This window comes from Squalius cephalus (assembly GCF_949319135.1).
Source record: "Squalius cephalus genome assembly, chromosome: 2".
Classification (NCBI taxonomy): domain Eukaryota; kingdom Metazoa; phylum Chordata; class Actinopteri; order Cypriniformes; family Leuciscidae; genus Squalius; species Squalius cephalus.
In genome coordinates this window covers 29,824,453-29,838,229 of record NC_137123.1, presented here as the reverse complement: position 1 = coordinate 29,838,229, position 13,777 = coordinate 29,824,453, and the positions used below count along the sequence as shown (strand labels likewise).

Below are 13,777 nucleotides of genomic sequence, written 5' to 3'. Positions count from 1 at the left end.
TGTGTGAAAATATTTCCACCAAAAAAAAAAAAAAGTGAGAAAAGGCATTAACGTTTGAGGTTGGACATTCTATCTCGTTATTCACATAAATGTTTTGTTAGCAACTCATGTGTGGCCTGACCTGAGGATCTTGCTTGTCATTAGCTAACTTCACTCTGTCCTGCTTGTTTTTACTGTTGTTTTGGCCATTCCAGCACTGGTGTGTGGTGTCAGTATAGTTCATGTTAAGGTTGCAGGTAGAGAAAACAATGACAAATGTGATAATATTCAAGTAAAACGGCACCAGGCCAATTGAGACGCACATGGAAAATAAGAGTTTGGGATTTTGCACACGACTGAAGCAATATGTAGGCTAGGCGCACCTTTCTTATTAGTCACAGGTGAGTGCAGCCATATTGGCTGAGCCTGTACGGTCTCCAACATTCCGTCCTAGTGATTGCTTTTAAAATAAAAGGTTCAAGACAGCGGCAATGAATATATTCCTGCACATTTAAGATAATGATGGAAATTTGCATAAAAATGGAGATGCACTTTTCTTTTTCCATTTAGTTGACCATTGATTTAAAAAAAAAAGTGTATGTATAATAATTCTAGGATGAATGTGGAGATTTCTAAAAGATGAGACATGAGACACCCATATTGCTTCACCCATGAAAAGTTATTTAGCAGGTGACCTCATAATATGGCAGGTGCTTTATAAATCTCTCTAAATCTGTTCTTCTAAATGGTCTGCTCTTTTTGTGCGGCTAAGAGAATCACTGTGTGATATAGCTTCATTTCGGTGGGTCACTCTCGCATTCGATTAGATTACACAGGCCTGGAAAACATTAGATTGTAATGGGCTGGTGAGCTGCTCAGGGGGCAGAGCTTGAGTGCTTCAGAACGCTGCTTTGAAATATATTACAGGAATAAAGCACCCTCCTTCAATTCAATGGATGCAAATATTTTAAATTGTTGTGGTTTGTCAAGTATAGGCATTTCATTCTTGATAACACATGCCATTTTTTTTTTTTTTTTGTACTTGGGAATGCTTCACCCCAAAATGAAATTCTGTCCGTTGACTCACCTTCATGTCATTCTAAACCTGTATAACTTTTCCATTGAACACAGATACATTTTTGAAGAAAATACTGGCACTTTTCCATATTATGAAAGTGAAAAGTTTTTCCATATGACTAATGCACTATATTCCAAGTCTTTTAAACCATGCAATGTATTTTGGTAATGTATTTCGGTAATACTAATAACCTCCACCACAACTCTGAAATTGACTACATAAATCTTATTGATTATAAAAATGTCATGTTGACAGTATTTGTTGCCAAACTTCACTGGTTTTTGCATGTCTTGCAACCAAATGTCATAGTCATAACCACATAATTTCTAATTTTCTGTAAGGTTTTCAGTGAATAACAACTTTGAGTATCACATTTTGGTGTTTTCCTCACACAAAGCAACTATACAGCTTCAGAAGATGTGGTATAATTAATAAAGATGCCATAAAGACTGTTATTGTTGACTGTTGATACTTTTATAGTGCTTTATCATTTTAGAGCTTTACAGTCCCAGTCCCCATTCATTTTCATTGTATTGTAGTGGGTTGAGGTTGACCCAATAGTGAATTTGATCGATTACTAGTCCATATATATATATAAATAAACAGGACTGTACCATGAAAATGAACTGTACTTTTTAAATATAAAAAAATGAATATATTAATTATACCTTGATTATTTATGTTCATTCATAGTGCATTGACTAATGTTAAGAGGTACAACTTTAAAATTTGACGTCCAAGTAAAATTCAAGTAATTGTTGAAATTAACAGTGAACAACACTTTTATTTAACCTTAGTTAATGTTACAAATTCATTATTATTGTAGTGTCACCATTTCATGTAAATCCAAACAGTCATGCTTAAAGATGGCCATCTTAAAATATCTACACAAAAGCCATAGCATTGTAATTAGACACAAATGTATATTGTATGTATACTCTCTCACTTTATTTGCTTCTATTTTAGAACACTTGATTATTATCTAATCAAAATATGCATTACAGTAATGATGAAAAAAGGAACTGAAATTAAATGCATTTCTGATTTATGTTTTACTAGCTTTAAATATGCAACTTCGCTGCATATCGAATGCAAACAAATGGATATAAACTAATGCAAATAGATTGTAACAATCGTGACATTAAATATTTGGGTCGGTATTGAGTGTATTTTTGTCAAATGTTAGCGCCCTCTCAGCCTCAATGGCAAACATACTGCTGTTTTCCACTAATGCAAAATCTAGTTTCAGCAATCAGTTTTCAGTGCCGATTAATCGTCAAAGCGATCAATCTGTCGACCTCTAGTAGTAGCCATTGTATTCTTTAAAAATTTATTTTGGAGTTCCAAAGAAAAAAAAGTCAGTTTTAGATCCACATAAGGGTCATGAGTACATGATGACACAATTTTTATTTTAGGCTGAACTAATCTTTAAGAAATTTTTATTTTGAGTTTTCTGACTCTAGGACACTTCCAAATAGTTCAAGAATATGTTTTGCATGCTTTTTCTTTCTGAAGTGTTCTGTCAGCAAGCATGAGTATGTTTGTTTGTTCTCCACGTCTGCCTTCAGTCCACCCTAGCCTCTCTGATTTAGTGGTCGTGGTTTTAAGGCATTCTGGGAGGGCCTGATTACCCATACACAGGAAGTTAGAGGTGGGAGAGGTCCCTTCTGAGCTCCATGTAAAAGACTGGTATTTTTGATAAAGACTCACTCGTGCTACACATAACAGACACATCCCTCTCGGCTCTGCCCTGACTGCCGTTGCAAACTGTGTTTGAAAGGTAAGCTCTCTGCCTGTTAATTGTCTTAAGGTCTGAGTTGACTTGAGTTGGACGTTTTTTTTAGGGCTACGGTTTCGCACATTTAGCGCCATGTAGTCTTGCTTTTGGCGGCTTGCTTGTGTAAAAGCCCTGCAATGTTGCCATGCTGCATTAAGGACAACCTGGTTGGTGTATGAATACGCCACCACAATTTTTAACAGCTTATTGGAAGCCTGGTGGATTAGACAGAACAAAATATCTCGCAAAATACTTGGACAGAAGGAATTGGAATAGATGTCACCTCTGAAAAATTCTTTAGTTTACATAAAGTTAAGGAGTCCTGCTGTGAAAAAGAAAAAAACACAGTAACAAAATCATCCCACAGTTCCACTGGCTCGAGAGCTGAACAATGATGTAACTGACTATGTTACTGCAAAACCTGCATACACACACAAAAACTGCTGCATCATTGTTTTCATCAAGTCTTTGCTCCGGAGTCTTGAAAACATTTGAACATTCCAAATAATTTAAGTCGGCTTGTAAACTAATACAATTCAAGCAGTGAATTAACTTATGATATTTGTTAATAAAAAAACAATGAAAATAAAGTTTACACCTTTTAGCATTTAAAGTAATTCGATGTCTTCATGCCATCACTAACTTTAGCTGCAACAGTCAGACATTATTTTATTAAGTTAACATATATTTCCTAGCAATATATTTAAATTTATGATACTTATAAATATAATAATAGTGGCAGGAGCTAGTTTCAAACGAGACACTACCGTGTGGTACGTATGATTTGAAAGAAATGAATACTTTGGATAAAAGTATTAATTTCTTTCAAATCTTACGTACCACACGGTAGTGTCACATTTGAAACTAGCTCCTGCCACTATTATTATATTTATAAGCATCATAAATACATTAAAGGATACATTAAATTAAACAAAAATGTCAATGAAGACTCCATACATTATATTACTGATATTCTTATTTAAATAAATGCTTTTATATTGAATTTTATATAGAAAGAATTCTTGAAAAAAATGTATCATGATTATTTCTGAAGGACTTTGCCAACACAGGAAATTCTGGAATAAATTACTTTTTTAAATATATTATAATAGAAAACTTATTTTAAATTTTTATTATTTTCCACACTGTTTTATTTCTGTTTTGACTGTCTTTTTGATCAAATAAATGCGGTTTTGATAAGAGACTTCTTAAACAAATAAATCTTACAGACTTTTGAATGGTAGTGTTACTTAAATTGGAATGGGATATCCAACAATTGAATGTGTGTTGCATCACCACATCTGCTTTCAGTGTAAACAGTTTCATTTACTATAATGGTTGCAGATTAGTTTCATGCAATTCAGTTGCAATTCATGACGTTATTTTAAAAACCTTGCATGGTTTGGACATTATCCTACCTCCTGGCCTTTAAGACCAGCAGGATTTAGGGGCCAGTGCAGCCACATATTTTCAGCCTGGAACCACCTTTTGGCATTCAAAATAAGCAAGGGTAAGATTGACCAGGCTGCTGTTTGATCATTGGGTAAGAAATGGAATGAGTCAAAAAAAACAAAAAACATACAGAGCGAAATGAAGATTGAAATGGCAGGTGATTTAATCGGCTGGAATGCAGCAAGAAACCTTGAGAACTGTTCTTTCTGCTCCATTGATACTGTGTAGGTCTTTATCAGAAGAGTCTACTTAGCTATTTACTCTGCAAGGCCAGCGGTGCTTTTCAGAACATTGGTTTTTGAAGCCATCTCAAGGGTGCAAGACAAGGGTGGTCCTCCTCCATGCCATAAACGACTATGACAGTGATGATGATGAACTAACGTGACAATATAAGGGCAAAGCATGCATCAGTACCTGTCATTAATGCTGCATCTGTTTGACACACAAGTGCGGACGTTAAAATAGCCACAGCTGTATCCCATAGATAAAAAAAAAAATTCTCACGGACAAAGATTTTACAGAGCTATTGGAACAAAACAGAAGGTCTTTGTAGCTTCCCCTCCTTCTAGTCTTCCTCTCTTCATGTGGCACGTTAGCGAGGCCAGGGTAGCCAAAAACTCTTGACGCTCCAGTGCGAAAGTCTTTCAAGAACTGCATTGTTCCTCTACACCCTAGGGGACTTTAGAATGATTTGCATGGTTGTAATGTGGAATGGGGTTGGGTCTGATGTTCAGAATGCTTTGGAGAGACCCCAGAACTGTTATACAATCTTAAACTCATTAGAAATCAACATTTCCTTAATGCTTTTACAAAAAGGTAGAATACATTCATTCGTTTTCATTAAAAATATCTAATATGAATAAAAGTTTGGAATGCGCGAGGGCATAATATTACTTTTGTGGTTGAACTATCCCTAGTCTTCCCTGTCCTTTCAAGAATCTCCAGGTCTTTATGGTAAAGCAAAATATTTGACCATTTATTTGGGTTCATTTGTTTAGTTGAATAGTCGTCCAATATTTGGTGAACACCTATCAACTACAGTTGAGACTGTTTAAATATAAGAATCTGAAGATTGGTTCATATGAACCACAGTATGGTTGAGTTTGAGGTGAGCACAATATGGAAATAAATTGTTAGCCTATTAGTTACACTCACTGGCAACTTTATTAGGTAAACCTGCTCAGCTACTTGTTAATGCAAATATCTAATCAGCCAATCACAGCAACTCAATGCATTTAGGCATGTAGACATGGTCAAGACGATCTGCTGAGGTTCAAACTGAGCATTACAATGGGGAAGAAATTGAAGTGATTTAAGTGACTTTGAATGTGGCATAGTTGTTGGTGCCAGAAGGGCTGGTCTGAGTATTTCAGAAACTGCTGAGCTACTGAGATTTTTACGCACAACCATCTCTAGGGTTTTTAGAGAAAGGTCTGAAAAAGAGATAATATCCAGTGCATGGCAGAAAATCCTTTGTTGATGCTAGAGGTAAGAGGAGAATGGCCAGACTGGTTCGAGCTGATGGAAAGGCAACAGTAACTCCAATAACCACTCGTTACAAACGACCAAGGTATGTAGAAGAGCATCTCTGAATGCACAGCACATCGAACCTGAAGCAGATGGGCTACAGCAGCAAAAGACCACACCGGGTGCTACTCCTCTCAGTTAAGAAAGAACAGGAGACTGAGGCTACAATTCGAATGGGCTTACCAAAATAGGACAATAAAAGATTGGAAAAACTTTGCCTGGTCTGATGAGTCTCGATTTCTGCAGCAACATTCAGATGGTAGGGTCAGAATTAGCTGTATACATCCTGCCTTGTATCAACGATTCAGGCTGCTGGTGGTGGTGTAATGGTGTGGGGGATGTTTTCTCTGCACTTTTGGACTCCTAAGTACCAATTGAGCATCGTTTAAACGAGTGGTGTTGCTGACCATGTCCATCCCTTAATGACTACAATGTACACATCTTCTGATAGCTACTTCCAGCAGGATAACGCGCCATGTCACAATGCTCAAGTCATCTCAAACTTGTTTCTTGCACAGGACAGTGAGTTCACTATACTCAAATGGCCTCCACAGTCAGCAGATCTCAATCCAATAGAGCAACTTTGGGATGTGCTGGAATGGGAGATTTGCGTCATGGATCTGCAGCCGACAAATCTGCAACAACTGAGTGATGCTATTATGTCAATATGGACCAAAATCTCTGAAGAATGTTTCCAGAATCTTGCTGAATCTATGGCATGAAGAATTAAGGCAGTCCTAAAGGCAAAAGGAGGTTCAACCCAGTATTAGCAAGGTGTACCTAATAAAGTGGCCAGTGAGAGTATATGTGGTGGTGGTAAACAGCTTCTAGGGTTTTCTCATTGATAACAAAAGCATTTTGCAAACGTAGTGCAGTTCAAAACAACATAACATTGTGAATTGAGACTCTAGTGTGACAAAAAAACAACTTATGGTTCTTTAGCATTTTGGTTTTCCAAATGTTACAAAAACATTTACATAAATCATCGTGTCTTTTGATAAGAGTTATTATTACTTTTTAATTTTAGATTTGTTATACAGGATAAGAATCAACATTATAGTTTCCTGCAATGGACACTAGATAAGTTTCAGGTTGTTGGCCCAAATTGTGTGTGTTCTGATTTGAAACCATGTGTGGAAAATGGGAGAAATGAGAAGTAGAATCTGCTCCTCTCAGTTCTCTTTTCTTATGTTTTTAGTTTTGGATGGAGAAATGCAGAAGCAATGTGCCACTTGCAAGTGTGAGCTGCTTTCAGTCATTAAGTCTAAGAGAAGTGCTGGCCACTTGCTTTACTAAGGCCCTTTCAGAGTTTTAGTCTTTGATGTTTGTATGCTTATAATTAGGGCTGGACCCGAATATTCGAATAATCGTTCGGTGGGTTGGTATTCGATTTGAAAATTTGACATTCGAATATTCGTTTATTTTTAATAATTTTTTTTTTTTTGCACACCTGGGATCCCCCGCGAAACGGTTCTCATTCGCACTTGAATAAGGCCGGCGACTCACTGGCTGCATGGCGTGTCCGTTTTTACCGGCTCCCATGTTAACAGGTTGGAGTTTGCACACTGCCTGCGTGAGACGCGTCAGGCGCGGCGCGGAAAATGTGCATGCTAGAAATAGAACCGACGCTTAAGTGTTCCAGCAACGGGAGTGTTCTGCGCAGAACAGCGGACCGAAGTGCATGAGCTTGTGTTTTGGGTTAAGCTGCATTGCTTTGACATTGTGGAAAATAAAATAATAGAAACAAAATGTATTAGCCTTTTTACCGTTATTATCAATCTAAATTAATCTCGTTTTTAATTTAACTTAATTTCGTTTTTCTTTATTTAAATTTTGTTTTTCTTTATTTAAATTTCATTTTTTCTTAATTTAAATTTCGTTTTTCTTTATTTAAATTTCGTTTTTTTATTAATTTAAATCTACCCTTTACTGTGTCAGTAATTACAAGTCAGAAAAATATTAGACTAGTCAGAAAAACCTTACCCTAAAAGTATTGCTTAATTTAACAGACCTGTGTGTGCGCGTTTTATATCACTAGTGCAGTGTCCGTTTTCAGAGAATATAAGCCCTGCCCGCGTGAGGTGCGCCGCTTCCCGCTCGCGCTGTTCTGTAGTTTTACTAAAAGTTTAAATTCTGAATGTGTCGCGTCTCGCGTGTCCATCTATATTGCACCAAATGCAACACTGTGACTGCACTCCCGTGTGAAGTCGATTGGATGAACGGTTCTCGAAATAATAATAATAATGCAAATGGCCAGACAGACACATAGAGATTCCTGCCTTTAATATTCAATGTCGATTACTACCGAAGCTTCGAAGCTCAAAAAATGGTATTCGGACCAGCCCTAATTGGTTGTACAACAGTATATATATATATATGTATATATAAATTAAACAGGACTGTACCATGAAAATGAACTGTACTTTTTAAATATAAAAAAATGAATATATTAATTATACCTTGATTATTTATGTTCATTCATAGTGCATTGACTAATGTTAAGAGATACAACTTTAAAATTTAAAGTTCAAGTAAAATTCAAGTAGCCTAATTGTTTAAATTAAGAGTGAATAACACTTTTTTATTTAACCTTAGTTAATGTTACTTAGTCTGCATTCGAAGAAACCAAAACGAGATTACATTTTTGTGCTTCTGTCTGGTTACTTCCTCCTAGAGATTGGAAGTTGTGTTCACCAAACTCATTACAGACTGCAGGCTTTTCTGACTAAGAAGGCTTCCATCTATGTTAAATCTGGGTTTACATCTCTTCAGACTAACATCCCTGTCAAGCCATCATTGGAAGGTTTGTCTTGACAAACTTTGCTTTACAAGTTGTTGTTTATTTCTGTCACGTTTTTAAGTGCTAGCAAGTTGGAGTCATGTGGTTAGTTTTAGAAAGACATTAGGAAAACCATTAATGCTGAAGTCAGCAAAGGGCTTTCAAGCACAAAGTTTGTTTGCACTGTTCTTATTCCATTATGATGCATCTGAGATCACAGAGCAAGAAAGACTAGTTCTGGAAGGCAAATGTTACAGTCAAAGACATGATTCTGTTTAAACCAGTTTAATGCCAGCCTGTGGTGTTAATGATGTTGTTTTCCACATTTTCTAACAGTGTGGATATGTTTTTTATCACAACATTGTAGTCAAAGCAAATCTGACGCTTTACCTATTCAATTGATCGATTTCAATTAAATTCGAATAGTGTTTTAGTAATTTTTGACAGTATGAGTGAGTTTAATTCGTTGATTGATCAGTTGTTAATCTAGTTAACGATTTAATGCATTTTGCATTTTACATTGCATTTTCTAAAGAAATGGGCAGATGTGCAGTCTACCAATAGCATTAGAGCGATAGCACTGGGAACGGCCACAAGCGTCTTCACAGAGACTAGCAACATACAGTGCCAAAGTCCCTGGCGGTGTGAACAGGGCTTAAGGAAATGTTAAAAGTTAGATGGGTTAACATACCTCTCAACATTAAAACCTTATACTTGCAGACCCTTTGAGAGCTGAGTACTAGTATTAGTGAAGCCTGTCATGTTATTTTTACTAATAGGGAAATAAGAAAGGAACATTAACTGAAGGTTCCTTTCTAATACACATCTGAAGCATCCTCATAGAGTTACAATATAGAGGGACTGCGGTCATGCCCACTGAGTGGCAAAAAGACTGAGTGGCAGCATTTGGTTTTCAGTGTGAATGCCGCAAGAAACACACAAAAAACACATCTAAAATGGGAAAGAGTTTTGCGATTGACTGTACAACTACATTTGACAAGAAATCTGAGGTATATTTTCATATCTGACTCATACTCAAACGAGTATTTCACTTGCAACATGTCAGCGGGAAACTTACAGCTCGTATATTATCCTCTCATGCAGTTACCTGAACCACCTCTACTTCTACACGAGACGAGAGCACATTTTTATCCTTTTCTGGGTCATGAAATAGTCTGCGTTTGTAATATTTCCTTCTTCCTTTCCTACAAAACGTTCGCTTTGTTTGGATGTGCTTAAATCTGCACTTAAGGATGCGTTCCTGTCACATTTCACACATGCGCACTTCAATAAGCCGACAGAAAGCAGGTTAATGTGTTTACATGCCGCACGAAATCGGCGTAAGAGGCAAAAAAACTACCTGTGTCGACCGGTTAATGCTTAAGCTGTTTATTACTCTGATAAAAGAAAACAGATTTCCACGTTTACATGACCACGTGCGTTGTCTGCTTATTAAGCTTAATCTGATGTTTTTAAATAAACACTGACAAAAACTATACAAGTTTTAGGGCTGGACGATATGATGATATAACATTGATACGAGTGATCACCCGGATTTAGAACTAACTATATTGTATTCATGTAAAGCGATCACAGGCAAATTTGCTTTATGTATTTCCCTGGCGTCAAAATCAGGCACATATCAATGTCAGGAAACACGATTTCTGGCTGCATTTCAATATCCATGGATCATTGGATCTTTGGTAAGCTGTAAGGAACACTATATCAAGTCCAACCTTTAGTTTAAACTGATAATAGTTTGTTTTACTCGCGTTTTCGCAGATTCACCAATTAAATCCAGTCACCCAGCAGCTCTTTTGCCACTCAGTCCGGCTGAGGGGGGCGTGTTCCGGCGGGAAAGTGACGTCAATGCATTCCCTCTGTAGAATGCAGCATCATTATAGAATTAGGAGTCCAGGCTGTTTTCTAGTTTCATGCTGTCACTAGTAAAAAAGAAAGTGATAGAGAGAGAGCGAGAGAGAGAAAGAGAGAGAGCGAGAGAGAGAGAAAGAGAGAGAGTGAGTTGGATGGTGAACAAACAAGTGGCAGGTGTGACCCAACCTGGGCTTTGCCCTGACATGTAGCTGACAGCGTGTTCTCTGCAGAAAGGCATCCCGACACACCCCTCTTTACGCTGGAGCATTTCAACTGCGACATATGCATACTTGCACATGCTCTCATACCTTATGTTATTTCTGTGACCAACCTGATACCATACACTTCCTCTTATCTCCCACATCTGTCTGTAAAGAGGTCCAGGTTTGAGTACAGGTTGTAACCATCATGTTAACAAAATCCCACAAGCTGACACCCTGACCACACGCCACTGCCAATATTAACCGCACATATGCGTCATTGTATCTGCTGGAGGTCACTCATGTGATGTTGTCCTGTTAGATTACGTTGGTGTTTAATGAGTGCAAAATCACCTTTGTTCTGCCAGTCAAAATCCAATAAATGAATCCGTTTGCATGTGGCTTGGTTAGCACTGACGATCCTGGTTACTGTGTACAGAATGACCTAAAGACAGGGCTGTAGCATGAGGAGATGGATGGGAATGAGACTTGAGAGGGTGATGTCATCCAAAGAGCTATTAGATGGTGAGGGGGAGGTGCCCACATGTGTGTCTTCATGTGTTCAGGTCTGGACAGGCCAGTTCTATTATTATACACTTAGCCGTCATCCCGTCGGTTAATAGCCTTTAAACCCAAACACACAGGGCTGTTTCCTCATGTCTGGTAAAAGAAAAAGAAAAAAAAAAAAGAGCTGGTCTGGTTAGATTCAGTCTCATAAAAGCATGATCAAGGAAAAAAGTTAAATATTGATTAAAGATGCACCAATGCTAAATTTCTCCACCAATACAGATAGCCGATTATTCCGAATGATTTCTGCCTCTTAACGAAAAAAAAAACTGTTCCATCTCATTTGGTGCATTACTATAACATTAGAGGTTAAAATTAAGACCAGAGCCCAACATATTATATTAATTTTCAGATATATTTACACTGAAAAACTGAAATGTTTGTATACAATACTCAGTTGTACTGCACATAAGGTAGTTTTTATAAACAAGTTTATTCAAACAGGCCATGAAGTGTTTTTTATAGCTAGCTAACGAACTGTGAACACTGGATAACTTTCCTCGGGTTGTTTTATTGACGAGATTGAGCGATTGCATGAGACATGATAGATTTCTTTAAGTTGTACTTTATCTTTCAACATACCTTTTGATGTTCATGCATGTTTTTTCATGCTATAACTTAACTTGTATTAAAGTGAAAAAGCTCATGCTTGAACTGAGGTGCTACATTGATCTGTCATGTCACATTTAAGAGAATAAAAATGCCATTTTTTGTTTGAGTTTTGTGGTAAAATACACTGAATCTGAAAGTGGAGACTTTGTTTCTTATCAGAAGAAAAAAGCACAATGCTCTTTGCGATTATTGGATGGGTGGCTCACTACAGATAATTTACGCATTATATAATTATATTATAATTTTACGTATTTATAGCTGTAACCTCATTTATTGGATTAATTGTGCAGCCCTACTGCAGGGTGATTTATCATTGATTACTCAAGTTACTAAATAGTAGGTGCATAAGTATGTCAAGTAAGTCAAGTGTTTGAATAGTTGTTTAACATTTTTCCACAAATCAAACAACAATATTATAATTATATTTATTTTCAAAATATTTTTTTTTAGTATTATTAATCAAAGACGATTTGAAGTCTGCTTTAGCAGAATTTATATTTCTCAGCATGTAACTTTTGCATTTCTCATAGCTCCCCTGTAAAGTGCACACCATGGGTCTATGAGTGTTTTGAGCACACACACACGGCGTGCGGCGCTCATCACTGTACAGTCAGGATGGAGTGGCTTTGGCAGGCAGATGCGAGCATGTCACGGTTATTCCGTCTCGGAACGATCTCACACTTGCAAATGATCCAACTGTCAGTTCTCACACACTCTCCAGCTCTGGTCTCCTTAGAGACCACTGAACTAATTTGTTAGCTAGAATACTGAACCATCTCAACATACTGGTGGGTGATGTTCTCTGGATTGAGTTTTAAATGAGTTCAAAAACTTAAAAATGCAAAGAAGCTGACTGTCACATTCTGAATTTTGCCTAAACCTGATTAAACAATCTAGGCTCATTATAAATATGTATCTCTAGCTACATTTTTGCAAAACTCGTATCAAAAGCGTACCTTTACATTTGACTGCAGTTTCCATCTGAAAGAAACACTAGAAGCAGTAAAACAATAGCTTTTATTACTTTCCATACAAATTATGAATATAGGGGCAGATTATATCTTGATAAAGGTTTATTTTTGCTTGGTTCTTTGCATAATAGTTTGCTACAACCTCAAAATGCTTTTGTATTTGAATGCATGATTTGTAAACTAATACTTTCATCAATCCATATGTATGGCTTTTTCTGACGTAGTAAACTTGCTTGCTTGTTTACCTGGGACAGCATTGCATTTGCAACGAGAAGCACTTGGTACAAGTCCCATGAAACAAATCATGACTACATGATCTGCTAAAAGACTCGTAGACGCAAGCTAAAATTCCATGGTTACTTCAGCAAATGCGTTTTTTATCTCACATATGCTTTTGTTAATACTATATATCTTTAGTGTATAGTGGTGCGTTATTTTCAAACGCAAAAGAGCATTAACTTTTTAGTGCCACTCACAAGACATTTCATTTACGAACTGCCACGATACGTACATTAACCAACATAATGAAATGTTGCCAGATTCAAATTCATCTGTTGTTGTGTAATAAAACTGAACACACTATTAGCACCATGCACTCACTGGCCATTTCGCTTTGAAAGTGTTGCAAAAGGTGCATAAATATCATAATGCAATGGAACATATTTCCAGTGAACCTGGGTTGTGATTCAATTATATATGTTTACTAATGAGAACTGTAGGAGAGGATGTTGTGGAGTGAAGAAGCACAAACACTTTGCATGTCTACATGCTTTAGAAAGCCCAATCTGATTTTACACCTCATCTAAAATGCAGTGCAGGGTAATGCACTTGGAATTTCAGGCATGTGATAAATGATTGCTGATGCATTCGCGGTCTACGCGAGTTGTGCCGTTTTGCTACGACAGCAGAAGCTTGTGGGTCTCGCATTGCTTGGCATTTTTTCGAAACATCATTTCTTTC

General features: G+C 37.0%; 1 protein-coding gene across 6 annotated transcripts in view; it reads left to right on the top strand.

Annotated features, from left to right (window-relative positions):
* Positions 1-13,777, top strand: part of gab1 (GRB2-associated binding protein 1) — an 87,097-nt gene that overhangs the window by 33,754 nt on the left and 39,566 nt on the right. Inside the window, exon 1 of one of the 6 annotated variants that reach the window (XM_079854190.1) lies at positions 2,691-2,837. The exons of the other annotated variants lie outside the window; for them this stretch is intronic. The gene's annotated coding sequence lies outside the window, so the exon portion shown is untranslated. Of the gene's footprint in view, positions 1-2,690; positions 2,838-13,777 lie in introns of those variants that run through there. 6 annotated transcript variants of the gene reach the window in all.